The sequence below is a fragment of the Oncorhynchus mykiss genome, unplaced genomic scaffold, assembly GCF_013265735.2.
Source record: "Oncorhynchus mykiss isolate Arlee unplaced genomic scaffold, USDA_OmykA_1.1 un_scaffold_403, whole genome shotgun sequence".
Classification (NCBI taxonomy): Eukaryota; Metazoa; Chordata; class Actinopteri; order Salmoniformes; family Salmonidae; genus Oncorhynchus; species Oncorhynchus mykiss.
This window is the reverse complement of record NW_023493850.1, coordinates 1-25,000: the sequence shown is the minus strand read 5'-3', so window position 1 is coordinate 25,000 and position 25,000 is coordinate 1. Positions and strand designations below refer to the sequence as shown.

The 25,000-nt window shown below is 45.6% G+C and overlaps 73 non-coding genes and 5 pseudogenes across 73 annotated transcripts; all 78 read left to right on the top strand.

Moving 5' to 3' along the window:
* Positions 1 to 51: 51 nt before the first annotated feature.
* Positions 52 to 170, top strand: LOC118955392. Its single transcript, XR_005045256.1, has one exon. It is a non-coding gene; the product is annotated as a 5S ribosomal RNA (ribosomal RNA).
* Positions 171 to 347: 177 nt separating this feature from the next.
* Positions 348 to 467, top strand: LOC118955434. The gene has a single exon (XR_005045298.1). It is a non-coding gene; the product is annotated as a 5S ribosomal RNA (ribosomal RNA).
* A 260-nt stretch (positions 468 to 727) lies between these two features.
* LOC118955381 lies at positions 728 to 846 on the top strand. The gene has a single exon (XR_005045245.1). It is a non-coding gene; the product is annotated as a 5S ribosomal RNA (ribosomal RNA).
* A 177-nt stretch (positions 847 to 1,023) lies between these two features.
* On the top strand, positions 1,024 to 1,142 carry LOC118955347. The gene has a single exon (XR_005045211.1). It is a non-coding gene; the product is annotated as a 5S ribosomal RNA (ribosomal RNA).
* Positions 1,143 to 1,319: 177 nt separating this feature from the next.
* On the top strand, positions 1,320 to 1,438 carry LOC118955346. The gene has a single exon (XR_005045210.1). It is a non-coding gene; the product is annotated as a 5S ribosomal RNA (ribosomal RNA).
* A 260-nt stretch (positions 1,439 to 1,698) lies between these two features.
* On the top strand, positions 1,699 to 1,817 carry LOC118955370. Its single transcript, XR_005045234.1, has one exon. It is a non-coding gene; the product is annotated as a 5S ribosomal RNA (ribosomal RNA).
* Positions 1,818 to 1,994: 177 nt separating this feature from the next.
* LOC118955433 lies at positions 1,995 to 2,114 on the top strand. Its single transcript, XR_005045297.1, has one exon. It is a non-coding gene; the product is annotated as a 5S ribosomal RNA (ribosomal RNA).
* A 260-nt stretch (positions 2,115 to 2,374) lies between these two features.
* On the top strand, positions 2,375 to 2,494 carry LOC118955464. The gene has a single exon (XR_005045328.1). It is a non-coding gene; the product is annotated as a 5S ribosomal RNA (ribosomal RNA).
* Positions 2,495 to 2,754: 260 nt separating this feature from the next.
* On the top strand, positions 2,755 to 2,873 carry LOC118955359. The gene has a single exon (XR_005045223.1). It is a non-coding gene; the product is annotated as a 5S ribosomal RNA (ribosomal RNA).
* Positions 2,874 to 3,050: 177 nt separating this feature from the next.
* Positions 3,051 to 3,170, top strand: LOC118955398. Its single transcript, XR_005045262.1, has one exon. It is a non-coding gene; the product is annotated as a 5S ribosomal RNA (ribosomal RNA).
* Positions 3,171 to 3,347: 177 nt separating this feature from the next.
* On the top strand, positions 3,348 to 3,466 carry LOC118955348. Its single transcript, XR_005045212.1, has one exon. It is a non-coding gene; the product is annotated as a 5S ribosomal RNA (ribosomal RNA).
* A 260-nt stretch (positions 3,467 to 3,726) lies between these two features.
* Positions 3,727 to 3,845, top strand: LOC118955404. The gene has a single exon (XR_005045268.1). It is a non-coding gene; the product is annotated as a 5S ribosomal RNA (ribosomal RNA).
* A 260-nt stretch (positions 3,846 to 4,105) lies between these two features.
* Positions 4,106 to 4,224, top strand: LOC118955386. Its single transcript, XR_005045250.1, has one exon. It is a non-coding gene; the product is annotated as a 5S ribosomal RNA (ribosomal RNA).
* Positions 4,225 to 4,401: 177 nt separating this feature from the next.
* LOC118955432 lies at positions 4,402 to 4,521 on the top strand. Its single transcript, XR_005045296.1, has one exon. It is a non-coding gene; the product is annotated as a 5S ribosomal RNA (ribosomal RNA).
* Positions 4,522 to 4,698: 177 nt separating this feature from the next.
* On the top strand, positions 4,699 to 4,818 carry LOC118955463. Its single transcript, XR_005045327.1, has one exon. It is a non-coding gene; the product is annotated as a 5S ribosomal RNA (ribosomal RNA).
* Positions 4,819 to 4,995: 177 nt separating this feature from the next.
* LOC118955361 lies at positions 4,996 to 5,114 on the top strand. Its single transcript, XR_005045225.1, has one exon. It is a non-coding gene; the product is annotated as a 5S ribosomal RNA (ribosomal RNA).
* Positions 5,115 to 5,291: 177 nt separating this feature from the next.
* On the top strand, positions 5,292 to 5,411 carry LOC118955431. Its single transcript, XR_005045295.1, has one exon. It is a non-coding gene; the product is annotated as a 5S ribosomal RNA (ribosomal RNA).
* A 260-nt stretch (positions 5,412 to 5,671) lies between these two features.
* LOC118955369 lies at positions 5,672 to 5,790 on the top strand. Its single transcript, XR_005045233.1, has one exon. It is a non-coding gene; the product is annotated as a 5S ribosomal RNA (ribosomal RNA).
* Positions 5,791 to 6,050: 260 nt separating this feature from the next.
* LOC118955430 lies at positions 6,051 to 6,170 on the top strand. Its single transcript, XR_005045294.1, has one exon. It is a non-coding gene; the product is annotated as a 5S ribosomal RNA (ribosomal RNA).
* A 178-nt stretch (positions 6,171 to 6,348) lies between these two features.
* LOC118955429 lies at positions 6,349 to 6,468 on the top strand. The gene has a single exon (XR_005045293.1). It is a non-coding gene; the product is annotated as a 5S ribosomal RNA (ribosomal RNA).
* Positions 6,469 to 6,728: 260 nt separating this feature from the next.
* LOC118955337 lies at positions 6,729 to 6,847 on the top strand. The gene has a single exon (XR_005045201.1). It is a non-coding gene; the product is annotated as a 5S ribosomal RNA (ribosomal RNA).
* A 177-nt stretch (positions 6,848 to 7,024) lies between these two features.
* On the top strand, positions 7,025 to 7,144 carry LOC118955397. The gene has a single exon (XR_005045261.1). It is a non-coding gene; the product is annotated as a 5S ribosomal RNA (ribosomal RNA).
* A 177-nt stretch (positions 7,145 to 7,321) lies between these two features.
* Positions 7,322 to 7,440, top strand: LOC118955514. The gene has a single exon (XR_005045351.1). It is a non-coding gene; the product is annotated as a 5S ribosomal RNA (ribosomal RNA).
* Positions 7,441 to 7,700: 260 nt separating this feature from the next.
* Positions 7,701 to 7,819, top strand: LOC118955326. Its single transcript, XR_005045190.1, has one exon. It is a non-coding gene; the product is annotated as a 5S ribosomal RNA (ribosomal RNA).
* Positions 7,820 to 8,079: 260 nt separating this feature from the next.
* On the top strand, positions 8,080 to 8,198 carry LOC118955385. The gene has a single exon (XR_005045249.1). It is a non-coding gene; the product is annotated as a 5S ribosomal RNA (ribosomal RNA).
* A 177-nt stretch (positions 8,199 to 8,375) lies between these two features.
* Positions 8,376 to 8,495, top strand: LOC118955428. Its single transcript, XR_005045292.1, has one exon. It is a non-coding gene; the product is annotated as a 5S ribosomal RNA (ribosomal RNA).
* Positions 8,496 to 8,672: 177 nt separating this feature from the next.
* LOC118955462 lies at positions 8,673 to 8,792 on the top strand. The gene has a single exon (XR_005045326.1). It is a non-coding gene; the product is annotated as a 5S ribosomal RNA (ribosomal RNA).
* Positions 8,793 to 8,969: 177 nt separating this feature from the next.
* LOC118955360 lies at positions 8,970 to 9,088 on the top strand. Its single transcript, XR_005045224.1, has one exon. It is a non-coding gene; the product is annotated as a 5S ribosomal RNA (ribosomal RNA).
* Positions 9,089 to 9,265: 177 nt separating this feature from the next.
* LOC118955427 lies at positions 9,266 to 9,385 on the top strand. Its single transcript, XR_005045291.1, has one exon. It is a non-coding gene; the product is annotated as a 5S ribosomal RNA (ribosomal RNA).
* A 260-nt stretch (positions 9,386 to 9,645) lies between these two features.
* On the top strand, positions 9,646 to 9,764 carry LOC118955368. The gene has a single exon (XR_005045232.1). It is a non-coding gene; the product is annotated as a 5S ribosomal RNA (ribosomal RNA).
* Positions 9,765 to 10,024: 260 nt separating this feature from the next.
* Positions 10,025 to 10,144, top strand: LOC118955500 (annotated as a pseudogene).
* Positions 10,145 to 10,321: 177 nt separating this feature from the next.
* Positions 10,322 to 10,441, top strand: LOC118955425. Its single transcript, XR_005045289.1, has one exon. It is a non-coding gene; the product is annotated as a 5S ribosomal RNA (ribosomal RNA).
* A 260-nt stretch (positions 10,442 to 10,701) lies between these two features.
* LOC118955315 lies at positions 10,702 to 10,820 on the top strand. Its single transcript, XR_005045179.1, has one exon. It is a non-coding gene; the product is annotated as a 5S ribosomal RNA (ribosomal RNA).
* A 177-nt stretch (positions 10,821 to 10,997) lies between these two features.
* LOC118955424 lies at positions 10,998 to 11,117 on the top strand. Its single transcript, XR_005045288.1, has one exon. It is a non-coding gene; the product is annotated as a 5S ribosomal RNA (ribosomal RNA).
* Positions 11,118 to 11,294: 177 nt separating this feature from the next.
* LOC118955423 lies at positions 11,295 to 11,414 on the top strand. The gene has a single exon (XR_005045287.1). It is a non-coding gene; the product is annotated as a 5S ribosomal RNA (ribosomal RNA).
* A 177-nt stretch (positions 11,415 to 11,591) lies between these two features.
* Positions 11,592 to 11,710, top strand: LOC118955358. The gene has a single exon (XR_005045222.1). It is a non-coding gene; the product is annotated as a 5S ribosomal RNA (ribosomal RNA).
* Positions 11,711 to 11,887: 177 nt separating this feature from the next.
* Positions 11,888 to 12,006, top strand: LOC118955304. The gene has a single exon (XR_005045168.1). It is a non-coding gene; the product is annotated as a 5S ribosomal RNA (ribosomal RNA).
* A 177-nt stretch (positions 12,007 to 12,183) lies between these two features.
* On the top strand, positions 12,184 to 12,303 carry LOC118955422. The gene has a single exon (XR_005045286.1). It is a non-coding gene; the product is annotated as a 5S ribosomal RNA (ribosomal RNA).
* A 177-nt stretch (positions 12,304 to 12,480) lies between these two features.
* LOC118955496 lies at positions 12,481 to 12,600 on the top strand (annotated as a pseudogene).
* Positions 12,601 to 12,777: 177 nt separating this feature from the next.
* On the top strand, positions 12,778 to 12,897 carry LOC118955421. The gene has a single exon (XR_005045285.1). It is a non-coding gene; the product is annotated as a 5S ribosomal RNA (ribosomal RNA).
* A 177-nt stretch (positions 12,898 to 13,074) lies between these two features.
* Positions 13,075 to 13,194, top strand: LOC118955420. The gene has a single exon (XR_005045284.1). It is a non-coding gene; the product is annotated as a 5S ribosomal RNA (ribosomal RNA).
* A 177-nt stretch (positions 13,195 to 13,371) lies between these two features.
* On the top strand, positions 13,372 to 13,490 carry LOC118955357. The gene has a single exon (XR_005045221.1). It is a non-coding gene; the product is annotated as a 5S ribosomal RNA (ribosomal RNA).
* A 177-nt stretch (positions 13,491 to 13,667) lies between these two features.
* LOC118955401 lies at positions 13,668 to 13,786 on the top strand. Its single transcript, XR_005045265.1, has one exon. It is a non-coding gene; the product is annotated as a 5S ribosomal RNA (ribosomal RNA).
* A 177-nt stretch (positions 13,787 to 13,963) lies between these two features.
* LOC118955419 lies at positions 13,964 to 14,083 on the top strand. The gene has a single exon (XR_005045283.1). It is a non-coding gene; the product is annotated as a 5S ribosomal RNA (ribosomal RNA).
* Positions 14,084 to 14,260: 177 nt separating this feature from the next.
* On the top strand, positions 14,261 to 14,380 carry LOC118955495 (annotated as a pseudogene).
* A 177-nt stretch (positions 14,381 to 14,557) lies between these two features.
* LOC118955292 lies at positions 14,558 to 14,676 on the top strand. Its single transcript, XR_005045156.1, has one exon. It is a non-coding gene; the product is annotated as a 5S ribosomal RNA (ribosomal RNA).
* Positions 14,677 to 14,936: 260 nt separating this feature from the next.
* LOC118955281 lies at positions 14,937 to 15,055 on the top strand. The gene has a single exon (XR_005045145.1). It is a non-coding gene; the product is annotated as a 5S ribosomal RNA (ribosomal RNA).
* A 177-nt stretch (positions 15,056 to 15,232) lies between these two features.
* On the top strand, positions 15,233 to 15,352 carry LOC118955418. The gene has a single exon (XR_005045282.1). It is a non-coding gene; the product is annotated as a 5S ribosomal RNA (ribosomal RNA).
* A 177-nt stretch (positions 15,353 to 15,529) lies between these two features.
* Positions 15,530 to 15,648, top strand: LOC118955270. Its single transcript, XR_005045134.1, has one exon. It is a non-coding gene; the product is annotated as a 5S ribosomal RNA (ribosomal RNA).
* A 177-nt stretch (positions 15,649 to 15,825) lies between these two features.
* On the top strand, positions 15,826 to 15,945 carry LOC118955476. Its single transcript, XR_005045340.1, has one exon. It is a non-coding gene; the product is annotated as a 5S ribosomal RNA (ribosomal RNA).
* Positions 15,946 to 16,205: 260 nt separating this feature from the next.
* Positions 16,206 to 16,324, top strand: LOC118955356. Its single transcript, XR_005045220.1, has one exon. It is a non-coding gene; the product is annotated as a 5S ribosomal RNA (ribosomal RNA).
* A 177-nt stretch (positions 16,325 to 16,501) lies between these two features.
* On the top strand, positions 16,502 to 16,621 carry LOC118955466. Its single transcript, XR_005045330.1, has one exon. It is a non-coding gene; the product is annotated as a 5S ribosomal RNA (ribosomal RNA).
* Positions 16,622 to 16,798: 177 nt separating this feature from the next.
* Positions 16,799 to 16,918, top strand: LOC118955417. Its single transcript, XR_005045281.1, has one exon. It is a non-coding gene; the product is annotated as a 5S ribosomal RNA (ribosomal RNA).
* Positions 16,919 to 17,095: 177 nt separating this feature from the next.
* LOC118955416 lies at positions 17,096 to 17,215 on the top strand. Its single transcript, XR_005045280.1, has one exon. It is a non-coding gene; the product is annotated as a 5S ribosomal RNA (ribosomal RNA).
* Positions 17,216 to 17,392: 177 nt separating this feature from the next.
* LOC118955414 lies at positions 17,393 to 17,512 on the top strand. The gene has a single exon (XR_005045278.1). It is a non-coding gene; the product is annotated as a 5S ribosomal RNA (ribosomal RNA).
* Positions 17,513 to 17,689: 177 nt separating this feature from the next.
* On the top strand, positions 17,690 to 17,808 carry LOC118955259. Its single transcript, XR_005045123.1, has one exon. It is a non-coding gene; the product is annotated as a 5S ribosomal RNA (ribosomal RNA).
* A 260-nt stretch (positions 17,809 to 18,068) lies between these two features.
* Positions 18,069 to 18,187, top strand: LOC118955355. The gene has a single exon (XR_005045219.1). It is a non-coding gene; the product is annotated as a 5S ribosomal RNA (ribosomal RNA).
* A 177-nt stretch (positions 18,188 to 18,364) lies between these two features.
* On the top strand, positions 18,365 to 18,484 carry LOC118955465. The gene has a single exon (XR_005045329.1). It is a non-coding gene; the product is annotated as a 5S ribosomal RNA (ribosomal RNA).
* A 177-nt stretch (positions 18,485 to 18,661) lies between these two features.
* Positions 18,662 to 18,781, top strand: LOC118955413. The gene has a single exon (XR_005045277.1). It is a non-coding gene; the product is annotated as a 5S ribosomal RNA (ribosomal RNA).
* Positions 18,782 to 18,958: 177 nt separating this feature from the next.
* On the top strand, positions 18,959 to 19,078 carry LOC118955412. Its single transcript, XR_005045276.1, has one exon. It is a non-coding gene; the product is annotated as a 5S ribosomal RNA (ribosomal RNA).
* Positions 19,079 to 19,255: 177 nt separating this feature from the next.
* On the top strand, positions 19,256 to 19,375 carry LOC118955499 (annotated as a pseudogene).
* Positions 19,376 to 19,552: 177 nt separating this feature from the next.
* On the top strand, positions 19,553 to 19,671 carry LOC118955248. The gene has a single exon (XR_005045112.1). It is a non-coding gene; the product is annotated as a 5S ribosomal RNA (ribosomal RNA).
* A 260-nt stretch (positions 19,672 to 19,931) lies between these two features.
* Positions 19,932 to 20,051, top strand: LOC118955388. Its single transcript, XR_005045252.1, has one exon. It is a non-coding gene; the product is annotated as a 5S ribosomal RNA (ribosomal RNA).
* A 177-nt stretch (positions 20,052 to 20,228) lies between these two features.
* LOC118955237 lies at positions 20,229 to 20,347 on the top strand. Its single transcript, XR_005045101.1, has one exon. It is a non-coding gene; the product is annotated as a 5S ribosomal RNA (ribosomal RNA).
* A 260-nt stretch (positions 20,348 to 20,607) lies between these two features.
* LOC118955362 lies at positions 20,608 to 20,726 on the top strand. The gene has a single exon (XR_005045226.1). It is a non-coding gene; the product is annotated as a 5S ribosomal RNA (ribosomal RNA).
* A 177-nt stretch (positions 20,727 to 20,903) lies between these two features.
* On the top strand, positions 20,904 to 21,023 carry LOC118955507 (annotated as a pseudogene).
* A 260-nt stretch (positions 21,024 to 21,283) lies between these two features.
* Positions 21,284 to 21,402, top strand: LOC118955226. The gene has a single exon (XR_005045090.1). It is a non-coding gene; the product is annotated as a 5S ribosomal RNA (ribosomal RNA).
* Positions 21,403 to 21,579: 177 nt separating this feature from the next.
* Positions 21,580 to 21,698, top strand: LOC118955372. Its single transcript, XR_005045236.1, has one exon. It is a non-coding gene; the product is annotated as a 5S ribosomal RNA (ribosomal RNA).
* Positions 21,699 to 21,875: 177 nt separating this feature from the next.
* LOC118955411 lies at positions 21,876 to 21,995 on the top strand. Its single transcript, XR_005045275.1, has one exon. It is a non-coding gene; the product is annotated as a 5S ribosomal RNA (ribosomal RNA).
* Positions 21,996 to 22,255: 260 nt separating this feature from the next.
* On the top strand, positions 22,256 to 22,374 carry LOC118955215. Its single transcript, XR_005045079.1, has one exon. It is a non-coding gene; the product is annotated as a 5S ribosomal RNA (ribosomal RNA).
* Positions 22,375 to 22,551: 177 nt separating this feature from the next.
* On the top strand, positions 22,552 to 22,671 carry LOC118955478. Its single transcript, XR_005045342.1, has one exon. It is a non-coding gene; the product is annotated as a 5S ribosomal RNA (ribosomal RNA).
* Positions 22,672 to 22,848: 177 nt separating this feature from the next.
* LOC118955204 lies at positions 22,849 to 22,967 on the top strand. The gene has a single exon (XR_005045068.1). It is a non-coding gene; the product is annotated as a 5S ribosomal RNA (ribosomal RNA).
* A 177-nt stretch (positions 22,968 to 23,144) lies between these two features.
* On the top strand, positions 23,145 to 23,263 carry LOC118955193. Its single transcript, XR_005045057.1, has one exon. It is a non-coding gene; the product is annotated as a 5S ribosomal RNA (ribosomal RNA).
* A 178-nt stretch (positions 23,264 to 23,441) lies between these two features.
* Positions 23,442 to 23,561, top strand: LOC118955410. Its single transcript, XR_005045274.1, has one exon. It is a non-coding gene; the product is annotated as a 5S ribosomal RNA (ribosomal RNA).
* A 262-nt stretch (positions 23,562 to 23,823) lies between these two features.
* On the top strand, positions 23,824 to 23,942 carry LOC118955384. The gene has a single exon (XR_005045248.1). It is a non-coding gene; the product is annotated as a 5S ribosomal RNA (ribosomal RNA).
* A 177-nt stretch (positions 23,943 to 24,119) lies between these two features.
* LOC118955477 lies at positions 24,120 to 24,239 on the top strand. Its single transcript, XR_005045341.1, has one exon. It is a non-coding gene; the product is annotated as a 5S ribosomal RNA (ribosomal RNA).
* A 177-nt stretch (positions 24,240 to 24,416) lies between these two features.
* LOC118955408 lies at positions 24,417 to 24,536 on the top strand. The gene has a single exon (XR_005045272.1). It is a non-coding gene; the product is annotated as a 5S ribosomal RNA (ribosomal RNA).
* A 177-nt stretch (positions 24,537 to 24,713) lies between these two features.
* Positions 24,714 to 24,833, top strand: LOC118955407. The gene has a single exon (XR_005045271.1). It is a non-coding gene; the product is annotated as a 5S ribosomal RNA (ribosomal RNA).
* The last annotated feature ends 167 nt before the right edge of the window (positions 24,834 to 25,000 follow it).

The window sequence follows — 25,000 nt, the reverse complement described above, 5'->3', positions numbered from 1 at the left end:
GTTAATCAGGCTCACTTTGACTTTACATGGTGCACCAAGAGATAGTTTCTCGCTTACGGCCACACCGGCCTGAGTACGCCTGATCTCGTCCGATCTCGGAAGCTAAGCAGGGTCGGGCCTGGTTAGTACTTGGATGGGAGACCGCCTGGGAATACCAGGTGCTGTAAGCTTTTTGTCACTGCCTTGTGGAATTTCAACTCTTTGTCCGTTTTTTCCCACAAGGCTGAAATATGTGCCCTCGCTTTGAAATAAGTAAGCAAGGTTAGTTTGTATTTCATCCAACAATCTGTGCTACAAATTATGGCTACAGTATATGCAATTTCATCCACTTTTTGAGATTGCCTTTCGCTTACGGCCACACCGGCCTGAGTACGCCTGATCTCGTCCGATCTCGGAAGCTAAGCAGGGTCGGGCCTGGTTAGTACTTGGATGGGAGACCCGCCTGGGAATACCAGGTGCTGTAAGCTTTTTGTCACTGCCTTGTGGAATTTCAACTCTTTGTCCGTTTTTTCCCACAAGGCTGAAATATGTGCCCTCGCTTTGAAATAAGTAAGCAAGGTTAGTTTGTATTTCATCCAACAATCTGTGCTACAAATTATGGCTACAGTATATGCAATTTCTTCCACTTTTTGAGTGACACAAAGATGCTTATCTAAATGGTGGAAATGCAACAGCTGTTAATCAGGCTCACTTTGACTTTACATGGTGCACCAAGAGATAGTTTCTCGCTTACGGCCACACCGGCCTGAGTACGCCTGATCTCGTCCGATCTCGGAAGCTAAGCAGGGTCGGGCCTGGTTAGTACTTGGATGGGAGACCGCCTGGGAATACCAGGTGCTGTAAGCTTTTTGTCACTGCCTTGTGGAATTTCAACTCTTTGTCCGTTTTTTCCCACAAGGCTGAAATATGTGCCCTCGCTTTGAAATAAGTAAGCAAGGTTAGTTTGTATTTCATCCAACAATCTGTGCTACAAATTATGGCTACAGTATATGCAATTTCATCCACTTTTTGAGATTGTCTTTCGCTTACGGCCACACCGGCCTGAGTACGCCTGATCTCGTCCGATCTCGGAAGCTAAGCAGGGTCGGGCCTGGTTAGTACTTGGATGGGAGACCCCCTGGGAATACCAGGTGCTGTAAGCTTTTTGTCACTGCCTTGTGGAATTTCAACTCTTTGTCCGTTTTTTCCCACAAGGCTGAAATATGTGCCCTCGCTTTGAAATAAGTAAGCAAGGTTAGTTTGTATTTCATCCAACAATCTGTGCTACAAATTATGGCTACAGTATATGCAATTTCATCCACTTTTTGAGATTGTCTTTCGCTTACGGCCACACCGGCCTGAGTACGCCTGATCTCGTCCGATCTCGGAAGCTAAGCAGGGTCGGGCCTGGTTAGTACTTGGATGGGAGACCCCCTGGGAATACCAGGTGCTGTAAGCTTTTTGTCACTGCCTTGTGGAATTTCAACTCTTTGTCCGTTTTTTCCCACAAGGCTGAAATATGTGCCCTCGCTTTGAAATAAGTAAGCAAGGTTAGTTTGTATTTCATCCAACAATCTGTGCTACAAATTATGGCTACAGTATATGCAATTTCTTCCACTTTTTGAGTGACACAAAGATGCTTATCTAAATGGTGGAAATGCAACAGCTGTTAATCAGGCTCACTTTGACTTTACATGGTGCACCAAGAGATAGTTTCTCGCTTACGGCCACACCGGCCTGAGTACGCCTGATCTCGTCCGATCTCGGAAGCTAAGCAGGGTCGGGCCTGGTTAGTACTTGGATGGGAGACCGCCTGGGAATACCAGGTGCTGTAAGCTTTTTGTCACTGCCTTGTGGAATTTCAACTCTTTGTCCGTTTTTTCCCACAAGGCTGAAATATGTGCCCTCGCTTTGAAATAAGTAAGCAAGGTTAGTTTGTATTTCATCCAACAATCTGTGCTACAAATTATGGCTACAGTATATGCAATTTCATCCACTTTTTGAGATTGCCTTTCGCTTACGGCCACACCGGCCTGAGTACGCCTGATCTCGTCCGATCTCGGAAGCTAAGCAGGGTCGGGCCTGGTTAGTACTTGGATGGGAGACCCGCCTGGGAATACCAGGTGCTGTAAGCTTTTTGTCACTGCCTTGTGGAATTTCAACTCTTTGTCCGTTTTTTCCCACAAGGCTGAAATATGTGCCCTCGCTTTGAAATAAGTAAGCAAGGTTAGTTTGTATTTCATCCAACAATCTGTGCTACAAATTATGGCTACAGTATATGCAATTTCTTCCACTTTTTGAGTGACACAAAGATGCTTATCTAAATGGTGGAAATGCAACAGCTGTTAATCAGGCTCACTTTGACTTTACATGGTGCACCAAGAGATAGTTTCTCGCTTACGGCCACACCGGCCTGAGTACGCCTGATCTCGTCCGATCTCGGAAGCTAAGCAGGGTCGGGCCTGGTTAGTACTTGGATGGGAGACCTGCCTGGGAATACCAGGTGCTGTAAGCTTTTTGTCACTGCCTTGTGGAATTTCAACTCTTTGTCTGTTTTTTCCCACAAGGCTGAAATATGTGCCCTCGCTTTGAAATAAGTAAGCAAGGTTAGTTTGTATTTCATCCAACAATCTGTGCTACAAATTATGGCTACAGTATATGCAATTTCTTCCACTTTTTGAGTGACACAAAGATGCTTATCTAAATGGTGGAAATGCAACAGCTGTTAATCAGGCTCACTTTGACTTTACATGGTGCACCAAGAGATAGTTTCTCGCTTACGGCCACACCGGCCTGAGTACGCCTGATCTCGTCCGATCTCGGAAGCTAAGCAGGGTCGGGCCTGGTTAGTACTTGGATGGGAGACCGCCTGGGAATACCAGGTGCTGTAAGCTTTTTGTCACTGCCTTGTGGAATTTCAACTCTTTGTCCGTTTTTTCCCACAAGGCTGAAATATGTGCCCTCGCTTTGAAATAAGTAAGCAAGGTTAGTTTGTATTTCATCCAACAATCTGTGCTACAAATTATGGCTACAGTATATGCAATTTCATCCACTTTTTGAGATTGCCTTTCGCTTACGGCCACACCGGCCTGAGTACGCCTGATCTCGTCCGATCTCGGAAGTTAAGCAGGGTCGGGCCTGGTTAGTACTTGGATGGGAGACCCGCCTGGGAATACCAGGTGCTGTAAGCTTTTTGTCACTGCCTTGTGGAATTTCAACTCTTTGTCCGTTTTTTCCCACAAGGCTGAAATATGTGCCCTCGCTTTGAAATAAGTAAGCAAGGTTAGTTTGTATTTCATCCAACAATCTGTGCTACAAATTATGGCTACAGTATATGCAATTTCATCCACTTTTTGAGATTGCCTTTCGCTTACGGCCACACCGGCCTGAGTACGCCTGATCTCGTCCGATCTCGGAAGCTAAGCAGGGTCGGGCCTGGTTAGTACTTGGATGGGAGACCGCCTGGGAATACCAGGTGCTGTAAGCTTTTTGTCACTGCCTTGTGGAATTTCAACTCTTTGTCCGTTTTTTCCCACAAGGCTGAAATATGTGCCCTCGCTTTGAAATAAGTAAGCAAGGTTAGTTTGTATTTCATCCAACAATCTGTGCTACAAATTATGGCTACAGTATATGCAATTTCTTCCACTTTTTGAGTGACACAAAGATGCTTATCTAAATGGTGGAAATGCAACAGCTGTTAATCAGGCTCACTTTGACTTTACATGGTGCACCAAGAGATAGTTTCTCGCTTACGGCCACACCGGCCTGAGTACGCCTGATCTCGTCCGATCTCGGAAGCTAAGCAGGGTCGGGCCTGGTTAGTACTTGGATGGGAGACCGCCTGGGAATACCAGATGCTGTAAGCTTTTTGTCACTGCCTTGTGGAATTTCAACTCTTTGTCCGTTTTTTCCCACAAGGCTGAAATATGTGCCCTCGCTTTAAAATAAGTAAGCAAGGTTAGTTTGTATTTCATCCAACAATCTGTGCTACAAATTATGGCTACAGTATATGCAATTTCTTCCACTTTTTGAGTGACACAAAGATGCTTATCTAAATGGTGGAAATGCAACAGCTGTTAATCAGGCTCACTTTGACTTTACATAGTGCACCAAGAGATAGTTTCTCGCTTACGGCCACACCGGCCTGAGTACGCCTGATCTCGTCCGATCTCGGAAGCTAAGCAGGGTCGGGCCTGGTTAGTACTTGGATGGGAGACCGCCTGGGAATACCAGGTGCTGTAAGATTTTTGTCACTGCCTTGTGGAATTTCAACTCTTTGTCCGTTTTTTCCCACAAGGCTGAAATATGTGCCCTCGCTTTGAAATAAGTAAGCAAGGTTAGTTTGTATTTCATCCAACAATCTGTGCTACAAATTATGGCTACAGTATATGCAATTTCATCCACTTTTTGAGATTGCCTTTTGCTTACGGCCACACCGGCCTGAGTACGCCTGATCTCGTCCGATCTCGGAAGCTAAGCAGGGTCGGGCCTGGTTAGTACTTGGATGGGAGACCCGCCTGGGAATACCAGGTGCTGTAAGCTATTTGTCACTGCCTTGTGGAATTTCAACTCTTTGTCTGTTTTTTCCCACAAGGCTGAAATATGTGCCCTCGCTTTGAAATAAGTAAGCAAGGTTAGTTTGTATTTCATCCAACAATCTGTGCTACAAATTATGGCTACAGTATATGCAATTTCATCCACTTTTTGAGATTGCCTTTCGCTTACGGCCACACCGGCCTGAGTACGCCTGATCTCGTCCGATCTCGGAAGCTAAGCAGGGTCGGGCCTGGTTAGTACTTGGATGGGAGACCTGCCTGGGAATACCAGGTGCTGTAAGCTTTTTGTCACTGCCTTGTGGAATTTCAACTCTTTGTCCGTTTTTTCCCACAAGGCTGAAATATGTGCCCTCGCTTTGAAATAAGTAAGCAAGGTTAGTTTGTATTTCATCCAACAATCTGTGCTACAAATTATGGCTACAGTATATGCAATTTCATCCACTTTTTGAGATTGCCTTTCGCTTACGGCCACACCGGCCTGAGTACGCCTGATCTCGTCTGATCTCGGAAGCTAAGCAGGGTCGGGCCTGGTTAGTACTTGGATGGGAGACCGCCTGGGAATACCAGGTGCTGTAAGCTTTTTGTCACTGCCTTGTGGAATTTCAACTCTTTGTCCGTTTTTTCCCACAAGGCTGAAATATGTGCCCTCGCTTTGAAATAAGTAAGCAAGGTTAGTTTGTATTTCATCCAACAATCTGTGCTACAAATTATGGCTACAGTATATGCAATTTCATCCACTTTTTGAGATTGCCTTTCGCTTACGGCCACACCGGCCTGAGTACGCCTGATCTCGTCCGATCTCGGAAGCTAAGCAGGGTCGGGCCTGGTTAGTACTTGGATGGGAGACCCGCCTGGGAATACCAGGTGCTGTAAGCTTTTTGTCACTGCCTTGTGGAATTTCAACTCTTTGTCCGTTTTTTCCCACAAGGCTGAAATATGTGCCCTCGCTTTGAAATAAGTAAGCAAGGTTAGTTTGTATTTCATCCAACAATCTGTGCTACAAATTATGGCTACAGTATATGCAATTTCTTCCACTTTTTGAGTGACACAAAGATGCTTATCTAAATGGTGGAAATGCAACAGCTGTTAATCAGGCTCACTTTGACTTTACATGGTGCACCAAGAGATAGTTTCTCGCTTACGGCCACACCGGCCTGAGTACGCCTGATCTCGTCCGATCTCGGAAGCTAAGCAGGGTCGGGCCTGGTTAGTACTTGGATGGGAGACCGCCTGGGAATACCAGGCGCTGTAAGCTTTTTGTCACTGCCTTGTGGAATTTCAACTCTTTGTCCGTTTTTTCCCACAAGGCTGAAATATGTGCCCTCGCTTTGAAATAAGTAAGCAAGGTTAGTTTGTATTTCATCCAACAATCTGTGCTACAAATTATGGCTACAGTATATGCAATTTCTTCCACTTTTTGAGTGACACAAAGATGCTTATCTAAATGGTGGAAATGCAACAGCTGTTAATCAGGCTCACTTTGACTTTACATGGTGCACCAAGAGATAGTTTCTCGCTTACGGCCACACCGGCCTGAGTACGCCTGATCTCGTCCGATCTCGGAAGCTAAGCAGGGTCGGGCCTGGTTAGTACTTGGATGGGAGACCCGCCTGGGAATACCAGGTGCTGTAAGCTTTTTGTCACTGCCTTGTGGAATTTCAACTCTTTGTCCGTTTTTTTCCCACAAGGCTGAAATATGTGCCCTCGCTTTGAAATAAGTAAGCAAGGTTAGTTTGTATTTCATCCAACAATCTGTGCTACAAATTATGGCTACAGTATATGCAATTTCATCCACTTTTTGAGATTGCCTTTCGCTTACGGCCACACCGGCCTGAGTACGCCTGATCTCGTCCGATCTCGGAAGCTAAGCAGGGTCGGGCCTGGTTAGTACTTGGATGGGAGACCCGCCTGGGAATACCAGGTGCTGTAAGCTTTTTGTCACTGCCTTGTGGAATTTCAACTCTTTGTCCGTTTTTTCCCACAAGGCTGAAATATGTGCCCTCGCTTTGAAATAAGTAAGCAAGGTTAGTTTGTATTTCATCCAACAATCTGTGCTACAAATTATGGCTACAGTATATGCAATTTCTTCCACTTTTTGAGTGACACAAAGATGCTTATCTAAATGGTGGAAATGCAACAGCTGTTAATCAGGCTCACTTTGACTTTACATGGTGCACCAAGAGATAGTTTCTTGCTTACGGCCACACCGGCCTGAGTACGCCTGATCTCGTCCGATCTCGGAAGCTAAGCAGGGTCGGGCCTGGTTAGTACTTGGATGGGAGACCGCCTGGGAATACCAGGTGCTGTAAGCTTTTTGTCACTGCCTTGTGGAATTTCAACTCTTTGTCCGTTTTTTCCCACAAGGCTGAAATATGTGCCCTCGCTTTGAAATAAGTAAGCAAGGTTAGTTTGTATTTCATCCAACAATCTGTGCTACAAATTATGGCTACAGTATATGCAATTTCATCCACTTTTTGAGATTGCCTTTCGCTTACGGCCACACCGGCCTGAGTACGCCTGATCTCGTCCGATCTCGGAAGTTAAGCAGGGTCGGGCCTGGTTAGTACTTGGATGGGAGACCCGCCTGGGAATACCAGGTGCTGTAAGCTTTTTGTCACTGCCTTGTGGAATTTCAACTCTTTGTCCGTTTTTTCCCACAAGGCTGAAATATGTGCCCTCGCTTTGAAATAAGTAAGCAAGGTTAGTTTGTATTTCATCCAACAATCTGTGCTACAAATTATGGCTACAGTATATGCAATTTCATCCACTTTTTGAGATTGCCTTTCGCTTACGGCCACACCGGCCTGAGTACGCCTGATCTCGTCCGATCTCGGAAGCTAAGCAGGGTCGGGCCTGGTTAGTACTTGGATGGGAGACCTCCTGGGAATACCAGGTGCTGTAAGCTTTTTGTCACTGCCTTGTGGAATTTCAACTCTTTGTCCGTTTTTTCCCACAAGGCTGAAATATGTGCCCTCGCTTTGAAATAAGTAAGCAAGGTTAGTTTGTATTTCATCCAACAATCTGTGCTACAAATTATGGCTACAGTATATGCAATTTCTTCCACTTTTTGAGTGACACAAAGATGCTTATCTAAATGGTGGAAATGCAACAGCTGTTAATCAGGCTCACTTTGACTTTACATGGTGCACCAAGAGATAGTTTCTCGCTTACGGCCACACCGGCCTGAGTACGCCTGATCTCGTCCGATCTCGGAAGCTAAGCAGGGTCGGGCCTGGTTAGTACTTGGATGGGAGACCGCCTGGGAATACCAGGTGCTGTAAGCTTTTTGTCACTGCCTTGTGGAATTTCAACTCTTTGTCCGTTTTTTCCCACAAGGCTGAAATATGTGCCCTCGCTTTAAAATAAGTAAGCAAGGTTAGTTTGTATTTCATCCAACAATCTGTGCTACAAATTATGGCTACAGTATATGCAATTTCTTCCACTTTTTGAGTGACACAAAGATGCTTATCTAAATGGTGGAAATGCAACAGCTGTTAATCAGGCTCACTTTGACTTTACATAGTGCACCAAGAGATAGTTTCTCGCTTACGGCCACACCGGCCTGAGTACGCCTGATCTCGTCCGATCTCGGAAGCTAAGCAGGGTCGGGCCTGGTTAGTACTTGGATGGGAGACCGCCTGGGAATACCAGGTGCTGTAAGATTTTTGTCACTGCCTTGTGGAATTTCAACTCTTTGTCCGTTTTTTCCCACAAGGCTGAAATATGTGCCCTCGCTTTGAAATAAGTAAGCAAGGTTAGTTTGTATTTCATCCAACAATCTGTGCTACAAATTATGGCTACAGTATATGCAATTTCATCCACTTTTTGAGATTGCCTTTTGCTTACGGCCACACCGGCCTGAGTACGCCTGATCTCGTCCGATCTCGGAAGCTAAGCAGGGTCGGGCCTGGTTAGTACTTGGATGGGAGACCCGCCTGGGAATACCAGGTGCTGTAAGCTATTTGTCACTGCCTTGTGGAATTTCAACTCTTTGTCTGTTTTTTCCCACAAGGCTGAAATATGTGCCCTCGCTTTGAAATAAGTAAGCAAGGTTAGTTTGTATTTCATCCAACAATCTGTGCTACAAATTATGGCTACAGTATATGCAATTTCATCCACTTTTTGAGATTGCCTTTCGCTTACGGCCACACCGGCCTGAGTACGCCTGATCTCGTCCGATCTCGGAAGCTAAGCAGGGTCGGGCCTGGTTAGTACTTGGATGGGAGACCTGCCTGGGAATACCAGGTGCTGTAAGCTTTTTGTCACTGCCTTGTGGAATTTCAACTCTTTGTCCGTTTTTTCCCACAAGGCTGAAATATGTGCCCTCGCTTTGAAATAAGTAAGCAAGGTTAGTTTGTATTTCATCCAACAATCTGTGCTACAAATTATGGCTACAGTATATGCAATTTCATCCACTTTTTGAGATTGCCTTTCGCTTACGGCCACACCGGCCTGAGTACGCCTGATCTCGTCTGATCTCGGAAGCTAAGCAGGGTCGGGCCTGGTTAGTACTTGGATGGGAGACCGCCTGGGAATACCAGGTGCTGTAAGCTTTTTGTCACTGCCTTGTGGAATTTCAACTCTTTGTCCGTTTTTTCCCACAAGGCTGAAATATGTGCCCTCGCTTTGAAATAAGTAAGCAAGGTTAGTTTGTATTTCATCCAACAATCTGTGCTACAAATTATGGCTACAGTATATGCAATTTCATCCACTTTTTGAGATTGCCTTTCGCTTACGGCCACACCGGCCTGAGTACGCCTGATCTCGTCCGATCTCGGAAGCTAAGCAGGGTCGGGCCTGGTTAGTACTTGGATGGGAGACCCGCCTGGGAATACCAGGTGCTGTAAGCTTTTTGTCACTGCCTTGTGGAATTTCAACTCTTTGTCCGTTTTTTCCCACAAGGCTGAAATATGTGCCCTCGCTTTGAAATAAGTAAGCAAGGTTAGTTTGTATTTCATCCAACAATCTGTGCTACAAATTATGGCTACAGTATATGCAATTTCTTCCACTTTTTGAGTGACACAAAGATGCTTATCTAAATGGTGGAAATGCAACAGCTGTTAATCAGGCTCACTTTGACTTTACATGGTGCACCAAGAGATAGTTTCTCGCTTACGGCCACACCGGCCTGAGTACGCCTGATCTCGTCCGATCTCGGAAGCTAAGCAGGGTCGGGCCTGGTTAGTACTTGGATGGGAGACCGCCTGGGAATACCAGGCGCTGTAAGCTTTTTGTCACTGCCTTGTGGAATTTCAACTCTTTGTCCGTTTTTTCCCACAAGGCTGAAATATGTGCCCTCGCTTTGAAATAAGTAAGCAAGGTTAGTTTGTATTTCATCCAACAATCTGTGCTACAAATTATGGCTACAGTATATGCAATTTCTTCCACTTTTTGAGTGACACAAAGATGCTTATCTAAATGGTGGAAATGCAACAGCTGTTAATCAGGCTCACTTTGACTTTACATGGTGCACCAAGAGATAGTTTCTCGCTTACGGCCACACCGGCCTGAGTACGCCTGATCTCGTCCGATTTCGGAAGCTAAGCAGGGTCGGGCCTGGTTAGTACTTGGATGGGAGACCCGCCTGGGAATACCAGGTGCTGTAAGCTTTTTGTCACTGCCTTGTGGAATTTCAACTCTTTGTCCGTTTTTTCCCACAAGGCTGAAATATGTGCCCTCGCTTTGAAATAAGTAAGCAAGGTTAGTTTGTATTTCATCCAACAATCTGTGCTACAAATTATGGCTACAGTATATGCAATTTCATCCACTTTTTGAGATTGCCTTTCGCTTACGGCCACACCGGCCTGAGTACGCCTGATCTCGTCCGATCTCGGAAGCTAAGCAGGGTCGGGCCTGGTTAGTACTTGGATGGGAGACCCGCCTGGGAATACCAGGTGCTGTAAGCTTTTTGTCACTGCCTTGTGGAATTTCAACTCTTTGTCCGTTTTTTCCCACAAGGCTGAAATATGTGCCCTCGCTTTGAAATAAGTAAGCAAGGTTAGTTTGTATTTCATCCAACAATCTGTGCTACAAATTATGGCTACAGTATATGCAATTTCTTCCACTTTTTGAGTGACACAAAGATGCTTATCTAAATGGTGGAAATGCAACAGCTGTTAATCAGGCTCACTTTGACTTTACATGGTGCACCAAGAGATAGTTTCTCGCTTACGGCCACACCGGCCTGAGTACGCCTGATCTCGTCCGATCTCGGAAGCTAAGCAGGGTCGGGCCTGGTTAGTACTTGGATGGGAGACCGCCTGGGAATACCAGGTGCTGTAAGCTTTTTGTCACTGCCTTGTGGAATTTCAACTCTTTGTCCGTTTTTTCCCACAAGGCTGAAATATGTGCCCTCGCTTTGAAATAAGTAAGCAAGGTTAGTTTGTATTTCATCCAACAATCTGTGCTACAAATTATGGCTACAGTATATGCAATTTCATCCACTTTTTGAGATTGCCTTTTGCTTACGGCCACACCGGCCTGAGTACGCCTGATCTCGTCCGATCTCGGAAGCTAAGCAGGGTCGGGCCTGGTTAGTACTTGGATGGGAGACCCGCCTGGGAATACCAGGTGCTGTAAGCTATTTGTCACTGCCTTGTGGAATTTCAACTCTTTGTCTGTTTTTTCCCACAAGGCTGAAATATGTGCCCTCGCTTTGAAATAAGTAAGCAAGGTTAGTTTGTATTTCATCCAACAATCTGTGCTACAAATTATGGCTACAGTATATGCAATTTCATCCACTTTTTGAGATTGCCTTTCGCTTACGGCCACACCGGCCTGAGTACGCCTGATCTCGTCCGATCTCGGAAGCTAAGCAGGGTCGGGCCTGGTTAGTACTTGGATGGGAGACCCGCCTGGGAATACCAGGTGCTGTAAGCTTTTTGTCACTGCCTTGTGGAATTTCAACTCTTTGTCCGTTTTTTCCCACAAGGCTGAAATATGTGCCCTCGCTTTGAAATAAGTAAGCAAGGTTAGTTTGTATTTCATCCAACAATCTGTGCTACAAATTATGGCTACAGTATATGCAATTTCATCCACTTTTTGAGATTGCCTTTCGCTTACGGCCACACCGGCCTGAGTACGCCTGATCTCGTCTGATCTCGGAAGCTAAGCAGGGTCGGGCCTGGTTAGTACTTGGATGGGAGACCGCCTGGGAATACCAGGTGCTGTAAGCTTTTTGTCACTGCCTTGTGGAATTTCAACTCTTTGTCCGTTTTTTCCCACAAGGCTGAAATATGTGCCCTCGCTTTGAAATAAGTAAGCAAGGTTAGTTTGTATTTCATCCAACAATCTGTGCTACAAATTATGGCTACAGTATATGCAATTTCATCCACTTTTTGAGATTGCCTTTCGCTTACGGCCACACCGGCCTGAGTACGCCTGATCTCGTCCGATCTCGGAAGCTAAGCAGGGTCGGGCCTGGTTAGTACTTGGATGGGAGACCGCCTGGGAATACCAGGTGCTGTAAGCTTTTTGTCACTGCCTTGTGGAATTTCAACTCTTTGTCCGTTTTTTCCCACAAGGCTGAAATATGTGCCCTCGCTTTGAAATAAGTAAGCAAGGTTAGTTTGTATTTCATCCAACAATCTGTGCTACAAATTATGGCTACAGTATATGCAATTTCATCCACTTTTTGAGATTGTCTTTCGCTTACGGCCACACCGGCCTGAGTACGCCTGATCTCGTCCGATCTCGGAAGCTAAGCAGGGTCGGGCCTGGTTAGTACTTGGATGGGAGACCCGCCTGGGAATACCAGGTGCTGTAAGCTTTTTGTCACTGCCTTGTGGAATTTCAACTCTTTGTCCGTTTTTTCCCACAAGGCTGAAATATGTGCCCTCGCTTTGAAATAAGTAAGCAAGGTTAGTTTGTATTTCATCCAACAATCTGTGCTACAAATTATGGCTACAGTATATGCAATTTCATCCACTTTTTGAGATTGCCTTTCGCTTACGGCCACACCGGCCTGAGTACGCCTGATCTCGTCCGATCTCGGAAGCTAAGCAGGGTCGGGCCTGGTTAGTAGTTGGATGGGAGACCCGCCTGGGAATACCAGGTGCTGTAAGCTTTTTGTCACTGCCTTGTGGAATTTCAACTCTTTGTCCGTTTTTTCCCACAAGGCTGAAATATGTGCCCTCGCTTTGAAATAAGTAAGCAAGGTTAGTTTGTATTTCATCCAACAATCTGTGCTACAAATTATGGCTACAGTATATGCAATTTCATCCACTTTTTGAGATTGCCTTTTGCTTACGGCCACACCGGCCTGAGTACGCCTGATCTCGTCCGATCTCGGAAGCTAAGCAGGGTCGGGCCTGGTTAGTACTTGGATGGGAGACCCGCCTGGGAATACCAGGTGCTGTAAGCTATTTGTCACTGCCTTGTGGAATTTCAACTCTTTGTCTGTTTTTTCCCACAAGGCTGAAATATGTGCCCTCGCTTTGAAATAAGTAAGCAAGGTTAGTTTGTATTTCATCCAACAATCTGTGCTACAAATTATGGCTACAGTATATGCAATTTCATCCACTTTTTGAGATTGCCTTTCGCTTACGGCCACACCGGCCTGAGTACGCCTGATCTCGTCCGATCTCGGAAGCTAAGCAGGGTCGGGCCTGGTTAGTACTTGGATGGGAGACCCGCCTGGGAATACCAGGTGCTGTAAGCTTTTTGTCACTGCCTTGTGGAATTTCAACTCTTTGTCCGTTTTTTCCCACAAGGCTGAAATATGTGCCCTCGCTTTGAAATAAGTAAGCAAGGTTAGTTTGTATTTCATCCAACAATCTGTGCTACAAATTATGGCTACAGTATATGCAATTTCATCCACTTTTTGAGATTGCCTTTCGCTTACGGCCACACCGGCCTGAGTACGCCTGATCTCGTCTGATCTCGGAAGCTAAGCAGGGTCGGGCCTGGTTAGTACTTGGATGGGAGACCGCCTGGGAATACCAGGTGCTGTAAGCTTTTTGTCACTGCCTTGTGGAATTTCAACTCTTTGTCCGTTTTTTCCCACAAGGCTGAAATATGTGCCCTCGCTTTGAAATAAGTAAGCAAGGTTAGTTTGTATTTCATCCAACAATCTGTGCTACAAATTATGGCTACAGTATATGCAATTTCATCCACTTTTTGAGATTGCCTTTCGCTTACGGCCACACCGGCCTGAGTACGCCTGATCTCGTCCGATCTCGGAAGCTAAGCAGGGTCAGGCCTGGTTAGTACTTGGATGGGAGACCGCCTGGGAATACCAGGTGCTGTAAGCTTTTTGTCACTGCCTTGTGGAATTTCAACTCTTTGTCCGTTTTTTCCCACAAGGCTGAAATATGTGCCCTCGCTTTGAAATAAGTAAGCAAGGTTAGTTTGTATTTCATCCAACAATCTGTGCTACAAATTATGGCTACAGTATATGCAATTTCATCCACTTTTTGAGATTGTCTTTCGCTTACGGCCACACCGGCCTGAGTACGCCTGATCTCGTCCGATCTCGGAAGCTAAGCAGGGTCGGGCCTGGTTAGTACTTGGATGGGAGACCCGCCTGGGAATACCAGGTGCTGTAAGCTTTTTGTCACTGCCTTGTGGAATTTCAACTCTTTGTCCGTTTTTTCCCACAAGGCTGAAATATGTGCCCTCGCTTTGAAATAAGTAAGCAAGGTTAGTTTGTATTTCATCCAACAATCTGTGCTACAAATTATGGCTACAGTATATGCAATTTCATCCACTTTTTGAGATTGCCTTTCGCTTACGGCCACACCGGCCTGAGTACGCCTGATCTCGTCCGATCTCGGAAGCTAAGCAGGGTCGGGCCTGGTTAGTAGTTGGATGGGAGACCCGCCTGGGAATACCAGGTGCTGTAAGCTTTTTGTCACTGCCTTGTGGAATTTCAACTCTTTGTCCGTTTTTTCCCACAAGGCTGAAATATGTGCCCTCGCTTTGAAATAAGTAAGCAAGGTTAGTTTGTATTTCATCCAACAATCTGTGCTACAAATTATGGCTACAGTATATGCAATTTCATCCACTTTTTGAGATTGCCTTTCGCTTACGGCCACACCGGCCTGAGTACGCCTGATCTCGTCCGATCTCGGAAGCTAAGCAGGGTCGGGCCTGGTTAGTACTTGGATGGGAGACCGCCTGGGAATACCAGGTGCTGTAAGCTTTTTGTCACTGCCTTGTGGAATTTCAACTCTTTGTCCGTTTTTTCCCACAAGGCTGAAATATGTGCCCTCGCTTTGAAATAAGTAAGCAAGGTTAGTTTGTATTTCATCCATCAATCTGTGCTACAAATTATGGCTACAGTATATGCAATTTCTTCCACTTTTTGAGTGACACAAAGATGCTTATCTAAATGGTGGAAATGCAACAGCTGTTAATCAGGCTCACTTTGACTTTACATAGTGTACCAAGAGATAGTTTCTCGCTTACGGCCACACCGGCCTGAGTACGCCTGATCTCGTCCGATCTCGGAAGCTAAGCAGGGTCGGGCCTGGTTAGTACTTGGATGGGAGACCGCCTGGGAATACCAGGTGCTGTAAGCTTTTTGTCACTGCCTTGTGGAATTTCAACTCTTTGTCTGTTTTTTCCCACAAGGCTGAAATATGTGCCCTCGCTTTGAAATAAGTAAGCAAGGTTAGTTTGTATTTCATCCAACAATCTGTGCTACAAATTATGGCTACAGTATATGCAATTTCATCCACTTTTTGAGATTGCCTTTCGCTTACGGCCACACCGGCCTGAGTACGCCTGATCTCGTCCGATCTCGGAAGCTAAGCAGGGTCGGGCCTGGTTAGTACTTGGATGGGAGACCCGCCTGGGAATACCAGGTGCTGTAAGCTTTTTGTCACTGCCTTGTGGAATTTCCACTCTTTGTCCGTTTTTTCCCACAAGGCTGAAATATGTGCCCTCGCTTTGAAATAAGTAAGCAAGGTTAGTTTGTATTTCATCCAACAATCTGTGCTACAAATTATGGCTACAGTATATGCAATTTCATCCACTTTTTGAGATTGCCTTTCGCTTACGGCCACACCGGCCTGAGTACGCCTGATCTCGTCCGATCTCGGAAGCTAAGCAGGGTCGGGCCTGGTTAGTACTTGGATGGGAGACCGCCTGGGAATACCAGGTGCTGTAAGCTTTTTGTCACTGCCTTGTGGAATTTCAACTCTTTGTCCGTTTTTTCCCACAAGGCTGAAATATGTGCCCTCGCTTTGAAATAAGTAAGCAAGGTTAGTTTGTATTTCATCCAACAATCTGTGCTACAAATTATGGCTACAGTATATGCAATTTCATCCACTTTTTGAGATTGCCTTTCGCTTACGGCCACACCGGCCTGAGTACGCCTGATCTCGTCCGATCTCGGAAGCTAAGCAGGGTCGGGCCTGGTTAGTACTTGGATGGGAGACCCGCCTGGGAATACCAGGTGCTGTGAGCTTTTTGTCACTGCCTTGTGGAATTTCAACTCTTTGTCCGTTTTTTCCCACAAGGCTGAAATATGTGCCCTCGCTTTGAAATAAGTAAGCAAGGTTAGTTTGTATTTCATCCAACAATCTGTGCTACAAATTATGGCTACAGTATATGCAATTTCTTCCACTTTTTGAGTGACACAAAGATGCTTATCTAAATGGTGGAAATGCAACAGCTGTTAATCAGGCTCACTTTGACTTTACATGGTGCACCAAGAGATAGTTTCTCGCTTACGGCCACACCGGCCTGAGTACGCCTGATCTCGTCTGATCTCGGAAGCTAAGCAGGGTCGGGCCTGGTTAGTACTTGGATGGGAGACCGCCTGGGAATACCAGGTGCTGTAAGCTTTTTGTCACTGCCTTGTGGAATTTCAACTCTTTGTCCGTTTTTTCCCACAAGGCTGAAATATGTGCCCTCGCTTTGAAATAAGTAAGCAAGGTTAGTTTGTATTTCATCCAACAATCTGTGCTACAAATTATGGCTACAGTATATGCAATTTCATCCACTTTTTGAGATTGTCTTTCGCTTACGGCCACACCGGCCTGAGTACGCCTGATCTCGTCAGATCTCGGAAGCTAAGCAGGGTCGGGCCTGGTTAGTACTTGGATGGGAGACCCGCCTGGGAATACCAGGTGCTGTAAGCTTTTTGTCACTGCCTTGTGGAATTTCAACTCTTTGTCCGTTTTTTCCCACAAGGCTGAAATATGTGCCCTCGCTTTGAAATAAGTAAGCAAGGTTAGTTTGTATTTCATCCAACAATCTGTGCTACAAATTATGGCTACAGTATATGCAATTTCATCCACTTTTTGAGATTGCCTTTCGCTTACGGCCACACCGGCCTGAGTACGCCTGATCTCGTCCGATCTCGGAAGCTAAGCAGGGTCGGGCCTGGTTAGTACTTGGATGGGAGACCCGCCTGGGAATACCAGGTGCTGTAAGCTTTTTGTCACTGCCTTGTGGAATTTCAACTCTTTGTCCGTTTTTTCCCACAAGGCTGAAATATGTGCCCTCGCTTTGAAATAAGTAAGCAAGGTTAGTTTGTATTTCATCCAACAATCTGTGCTACAAATTATGGCTACAGTATATGCAATTTCATCAACTTTTTGAGATTGTCTTTCGCTTACGGCCACACCGGCCTGAGTACGCCTGATCTCGTCCGATCTCGGAAGCTAAGCAGGGTCGGGCCTGGTTAGTACTTGGATGGGAGACCCGCCTGGGAATACCAGGTGCTGTAAGCTTTTTGTCACTGCCTTGTGGAATTTCAACTCTTTGTCCGTTTTTTCCCACAAGGCTGAAATATGTGCCCTCGCTTTGAAATAAGTAAGCAAGGTTAGTTTGTATTTCATCCAACAATCTGTGCTACAAATTATGGCTACAGTATATGCAATTTCATCCACTTTTTGAGATTGCCTTTCGCTTACGGCCACACCGGCCTGAGTACGCCTGATCTCGTCCGATCTCGGAAGCTAAGCAGGGTCGGGCCTGGTTAGTACTTGGATGGGAGACCCGCCTGGGAATACCAGGTGCTGTAAGCTTTTTGTCACTGCCTTGTGGAATTTCAACTCTTTGTCCGTTTTTTCCCACAAGGCTGAAATATGTGCCCTCGCTTTGAAATAAGTAAGCAAGGTTAGTTTGTATTTCATCCAACAATCTGTGCTACAAATTATGGCTACAGTATATGCAATTTCATCCACTTTTTGAGATTGCTTTTCGCTTACGGCCACACCGGCCTGAGTACGCCTGATCTCGTCCGATCTCGGAAGCTAAGCAGGGTCGGGCCTGGTTAGTACTTGGATGGGAGACCGCCTGGGAATACCAGGTGCTGTAAGCTTTTTGTCACTGCCTTGTGGAATTTCAACTCTTTGTCCGTTTTTTCCCACAAGGCTGAAATATGTGCCCTCGCTTTGAAATAAGTAAGCAAGGTTAGTTTGTATTTCATCCAACAATCTGTGCTACAAATTATGGCTACAGTATATGCAATTTCTTCCACTTTTTGAGTGACACAAAGATGCTTATCTAAATGGTGGAAATGCAACAGCTTTTAATCAGGCTCACTTTGACTTTACATGGTGCACCAAGAGATAGTTTCTCGCTTACGGCCACACCGGCCTGAGTACGCCTGATCTCGTCTGATCTCGGAAGCTAAGCAGGGTCGGGCCTGGTTAGTACTTGGATGGGAGACCGCCTGGGAATACCAGGTGCTGTAAGCTTTTTGTCACTGCCTTGTGGAATTTCAACTCTTTGTCCGTTTTTTCCCACAAGGCTGAAATATGTGCCCTCGCTTTGAAATAAGTAAGCAAGGTTAGTTTGTATTTCATCCAACAATCTGTGCTACAAATTATGGCTACAGTATATGCAATTTCATCCACTTTTTGAGATTGTCTTTCGCTTACGGCCACACCGGCCTGAGTACGCCTGATCTCGTCAGATCTCGGAAGCTAAGCAGGGTCGGGCCTGGTTAGTACTTGGATGGGAGACCCGCCTGGGAATACCAGGTGCTGTAAGCTTTTTGTCACTGCCTTGTGGAATTTCAACTCTTTGTCCGTTTTTTCCCACAAGGCTGAAATATGTGCCCTCGCTTTGAAATAAGTAAGCAAGGTTAGTTTGTATTTCATCCAACAATCTGTGCTACAAATTATGGCTACAGTATATGCAATTTCATCCACTTTTTGAGATTGCCTTTCGCTTACGGCCACACCGGCCTGAGTACGCCTGATCTCGTCCGATCTCGGAAGCTAAGCAGGGTCGGGCCTGGTTAGTACTTGGATGGGAGACCCGCCTGGGAATACCAGGTGCTGTAAGCTTTTTGTCACTGCCTTGTGGAATTTCAACTCTTTGTCCGTTTTTTCCCACAAGGCTGAAATATGTGCCCTCGCTTTGAAATAAGTAAGCAAGGTTAGTTTGTATTTCATCCAACAATCTGTGCTACAAATTATGGCTACAGTATATGCAATTTCATCCACTTTTTGAGATTGTCTTTCGCTTACGGCCACACCGGCCTGAGTACGCCTGATCTCGTCCGATCTCGGAAGCTAAGCAGGGTCGGGCCTGGTTAGTACTTGGATGGGAGACCCGCCTGGGAATACCAGGTGCTGTAAGCTTTTTGTCACTGCCTTGTGGAATTTCAACTCTTTGTCCGTTTTTTCCCACAAGGCTGAAATATGTGCCCTCGCTTTGAAATAAGTAAGCAAGGTTAGTTTGTATTTCATCCAACAATCTGTGCTACAAATTATGGCTACAGTATATGCAATTTCATCCACTTTTTGAGATTGCCTTTCGCTTACGGCCACACCGGCCTGAGTACGCCTGATCTCGTCCGATCTCGGAAGCTAAGCAGGGTCGGGCCTGGTTAGTACTTGGATGGGAGACCCGCCTGGGAATACCAGGTGCTGTACGCTTTTTGTCACTGCCTTGTGGAATTTCAACTCTTTGTCCGTTTTTTCCCACAAGGCTGAAATATGTGCCCTCGCTTTGAAATAAGTAAGCAAGGTTAGTTTGTATTTCATCCAACAATCTGTGCTACAAATTATGGCTACAGTATATGCAATTTCATCCACTTTTTGAGATTGCTTTTCGCTTACGGCCACACCGGCCTGAGTACGCCTGATCTCGTCCGATCTCGGAAGCTAAGCAGGGTCGGGCCTGGTTAGTACTTGGATGGGAGACCGCCTGGGAATACCAGGTGCTGTAAGCTTTTTGTCACTGCCTTGTGGAATTTCAACTCTTTGTCCGTTTTTTCCCACAAGGCTGAAATATGTGCCCTCGCTTTGAAATAAGTAAGCAAGGTTAGTTTGTATTTCATCCAACAATCTGTGCTACAAATTATGGCTACAGTATATGCAATTTCTTCCACTTTTTGAGTGACACAAAGATGCTTATCTAAATGGTGGAAATGCAACAGCTTTTAATCAGGCTCACTTTGACTTTACATGGTGCACCAAGAGATAGTTTCTCGCTTACGGCCACACCGGCCTGAGTACACCTGATCTCGTCCGATCTCGGAAGCTAAGCAGGGTCGGGCCTGGTTAGTACTTGGATGGGAGACCCGCCTGGGAATACCAGGTGCTGTAAGCTTTTTGTCACTGCCTTGTGGAATTTCAACTCTTTGTCCGTTTTTTCCCACAAGGCTGAAATATGTGCCCTCGCTTTGAAATAAGTAAGCAAGGTTAGTTTGTATTTCATCCAACAATCTGTGCTACAAATTATGGCTACAGTATATGCAATTTCATCCACTTTTTGAGATTGCTTTTCGCTTACGGCCACACCGGCCTGAGTACGCCTGATCTCGTCCGATCTCGGAAGCTAAGCAGGGTCGGGCCTGGTTAGTACTTGGATGGGAGACCGCCTGGGAATACCAGGTGCTGTAAGCTTTTTGTCACTGCCTTGTGGAATTTCAACTCTTTGTCCGTTTTTTCCCACAAGGCTGAAATATGTGCCCTCGCTTTGAAATAAGTAAGCAAGGTTAGTTTGTATTTCATCCAACAATCTGTGCTACAAATTATGGCTACAGTATATGCAATTTCTTCCACTTTTTGAGTGACACAAAGATGCTTATCTAAATGGTGGAAATGCAACAGCTTTTAATCAGGCTCACTTTGACTTTACATGGTGCACCAAGAGATAGTTTCTCTCTTACGGCCACACCGGCCTGAGTACACCTGATCTCGTCCGATCTCGGAAGCTAAGCAGGGTCGGGCCTGGTTAGTACTTGGATGGGAGACCGCCTGGGAATACCAGGTGCTGTAAGCTTTTTGTCACTGCCTTGTGGAATTTCAACTCTTTGTCCGTTTTTTCCCACAAGGCTGAAATATGTGCCCTCGCTTTGAAATAAGTAAGCAAGGTTAGTTTGTATTTCATCCAACAATCTGTGCTACAAATTATGGCTACAGTATATGCAATTTCATCCACTTTTTGAGATTGTCTTTCGCTTACGGCCACACCGGCCTGAGTACGCCTGATCTCGTCCGATCTCGGAAGCTAAGCAGGGTCGGGCCTGGTTAGTACTTGGATTGGAGACCCGCCTGGGAATACCAGGTGCTGTAAGCTTTTTGTCACTGCCTTGTGGAATTTCAACTCTTTGTCCGTTTTTTCCCACAAGGCTGAAATATGTGCCCTCGCTTTGAAATAAGTAAGCAAGGTTAGTTTGTATTTCATCCAACAATCTGTGCTACAAATTATGGCTACAGTATATGCAATTTCTTCCACTTTTTGAGTGACACAAAGATGCTTATCTAAATGGTGGAAATGCAACAGCTGTTAATCAGGCTCACTTTGACTTTACATGGTGCACCAAGAGATAGTTTCTCGCTTACGGCCACACCGGCCTGAGTACGCCTGATCTCGTCCGATCTCGGAAGCTAAGCAGGGTCGGGCCTGGTTAGTACTTGGATGGGAGACCGCCTGGGAATACCAGGTGCTGTAAGCTTTTTGTCACTGCCTTGTGGAATTTCAACTCTTTGTCCGTTTTTTCCCACAAGGCTGAAATATGTGCCCTCGCTTTGAAATAAGTAAGCAAGGTTAGTTTGTATTTCATCCAACAATCTGTGCTACAAATTATGGCTACAGTATATGCAATTTCATCCACTTTTTGAGATTGCCTTTCGCTAACGGCCACACCGGCCTGAGTACGCCTGATCTCGTCCGATCTCGGAAGCTAAGCAGGGTCGGGCCTGGTTAGTACTTGGATGGGAGACCGCCTGGGAATACCAGGTGCTGTAAGCTTTTTGTCACTGCCTTGTGGAATTTCAACTCTTTGTCCGTTTTTTCCCACAAGGCTGAAATATGTGCCCTCGCTTTGAAATAAGTAAGCAAGGTTAGTTTGTATTTCATCCAACAATCTGTGCTACAAATTATGGCTACAGTATATGCAATTTCATCCACTTTTTGAGATTGTCTTTCGCTTACGGCCACACCGGCCTGAGTACGCCTGATCTCGTCCGATCTCGGAAGCTAAGCAGGGTCGGGCCTGGTTAGTACTTGGATGGGAGACCCGCCTGGGAATACCAGGTGCTGTAAGCTTTTTGTCACTGCCTTGTGGAATTTCAACTCTTTGTCCGTTTTTTCCCACAAGGCTGAAATATGTGCCCTCGCTTTGAAATAAGTAAGCAAGGTTAGTTTGTATTTCATCCAACAATCTGTGCTACAAATTATGGCTACAGTATATGCAATTTCTTCCACTTTTTGAGTGACACAAAGATGCTTATCTAAATGGTGGAAATGCAACAGCTGTTAATCAGGCTCACTTTGACTTTACATGGTGCACCAAGAGATAGTTTCTCGCTTACGGCCACACCGGCCTGAGTACGCCTGATCTCGTCCGATCTCGGAAGCTAAGCAGGGTCGGGCCTGGTTAGTACTTGGATGGGAGACCGCCTGGGAATACCAGGTGCTGTAAGCTTTTTGTCACTGCCTTGTGGAATTTCAACTCTTTGTCCGTTTTTTCCCACAAGGCTGAAATATGTGCCCTCGCTTTGAAATAAGTAAGCAAGGTTAGTTTGTATTTCATCCAACAATCTGTGCTACAAATTATGGCTACAGTATATGCAATTTCATCCACTTTTTGAGATTGTCTTTCGCTTACGGCCACACCGGCCTGAGTACGCCTGATCTCGTCCGATCTCGGAAGCTAAGCAGGGTCGGGCCTGGTTAGTACTTGGATGGGAGATCCGCCTGGGAATACCAGGTGCTGTAAGCTTTTTGTCACTGCCTTGTGGAATTTCAACTCTTTGTCCGTTTTTTCCCACAAGGCTGAAATATGTGCCCTCGCTTTGAAATAAGTAAGCAAGGTTAGTTTGTATTTCATCCAACAATCTGTGCTACAAATTATGGCTACAGTATATGCAATTTCATCCACTTTTTGAGATTGCCTTTCGCTTACGGCCACACCGGCCTGAGTACGCCTGATCTCGTCCGATCTCGGAAGCTAAGCAGGGTCGGGCCTGGTTAGTACTTGGATGGGAGACCGCCTGGGAATACCAGGTGCTGTAAGCTTTTTGTCACTGCCTTGTGGAATTTCAACTCTTTGTCCGTTTTTTCCCACAAGGCTGAAATATGTGCCCTCGCTTTGAAATAAGTAAGCAAGGTTAGTTTGTATTTCATCCAACAATCTGTGCTACAAATTATGGCTACAGTATATGCAATTTCATCCACTTTTTGAGATTGCCTTTCGCTTACGGCCACACCGGCCTGAGTACGCCTGATCTCGTCCGATCTCGGAAGCTAAGCAGGGTCGGGCCTGGTTAGTACTTGGATGGGAGACCGCCTGGGAATACCAGGTGCTGTAAGCTTTTTGTCACTGCCTTGTGGAATTTCAACTCTTTGTCCGTTTTTTCCCACAAGGCTGAAATATGTGCCCTCGCTTTGAAATAAGTAAGCAAGGTTAGTTTGTATTTCATCCAACAATCTGTGCTACAAATTATGGCTACAGTATATGCAATTTCATCCACTTTTTGAGATTGTCCTTTCGCTTACGGCCACACCGGCCTGAGTACGCCTGATCTCGTCCGATCTCGGAAGCTAAGCAGGGTCGGGCCTGGTTAGTACTTGGATGGGAGACCCGCCTGGGAATACCAGGTGCTGTAAGCTTTTTGTCACTGCCTTGTGGAATTTCAACTCTTTGTCCGTTTTTTCCCACAAGGCTGAAATATGTGCCCTCGCTTTGAAATAAGTAAGCAAGGTTAGTTTGTATTTCATCCAACAATCTGTGCTACAAATTATGGCTACAGTATATGCAATTTCTTCCACTTTTTGAGTGACACAAAGATGCTTATCTAAATGGTGGAAATGCAACAGCTGTTAATCAGGCTCACTTTGACTTTACATAGGTGCACCAAGAGATAAGTTTCTCGCTTACGGCCACACCGGCCTGAGTACGCCTGATCTCGTCCGATCTCGGAAGCTAAGCAGGGTCGGGCCTGGTTAGTACTTGGATGGGAGACCGCCTGGGAATACCAGGTGCTGTAAGATTTTTGTCACTGCCTTGTGGAATTTCAACTCTTTGTCCGTTTTTTCCCACAAGGCTGAAATATGTGCCCTCGCTTTGAAATAAGTAAGCAAGGTTAGTTTGTATTTCATCCAACAATCTGTGCTACAAATTATGGCTACAGTATATGCAATTTCATCCACTTTTTGAGATTGTCTTTCGCTTACGGCCACACCGGCCTGAGTACGCCTGATCTCGTCCGATCTCGGAAGCTAAGCAGGGTCGGGCCTGGTTAGTACTTGGATGGGAGATCCGCCTGGGAATACCAGGTGCTGTAAGCTTTTTGTCACTGCCTTGTGGAATTTCAACTCTTTGTCCGTTTTTTCCCACAAGGCTGAAATATGTGCCCTCGCTTTGAAATAAGTAAGCAAGGTTAGTTTGTATTTCATCCAACAATCTGTGCTACAAATTATGGCTACAGTATATGCAATTTCATCCACTTTTTGAGATTGCCTTTCGCTTACGGCCACACCGGCCTGAGTACGCCTGATCTCGTCCGATCTCGGAAGCTAAGCAGGGTCGGGCCTGGTTAGTACTTGGATGGGAGACCCGCCTGGGAATACCAGGTGCTGTAAGCTTTTTGTCACTGCCTTGTGGAATTTCAACTCTTTGTCCGTTTTTTCCCACAAGGCTGAAATATGTGCCCTCGCTTTGAAATAAGTAAGCAAGGTTAGTTTGTATTTCATCCAACAATCTGTGCTACAAATTATGGCTACAGTATATGCAATTTCATCCACTTTTTGAGATTGCCTTTCGCTTACGGCCACACCGGCCTGAGTACGCCTGATCTCGTCCGATCTCGGAAGCTAAGCAGGGTCGGGCCTGGTTAGTACTTGGATGGGAGACCCGCCTGGGAATACCAGGTGCTGTAAGCTTTTTGTCACTGCCTTGTGGAATTTCAACTCTTTGTCCGTTTTTTCCCACAAGGCTGAAATATGTGCCCTCGCTTTGAAATAAGTAAGCAAGGTTAGTTTGTATTTCATCCAACAATCTGTGCTACAAATTATGGCTACAGTATATGCAATTTCATTCCACTTTTAGA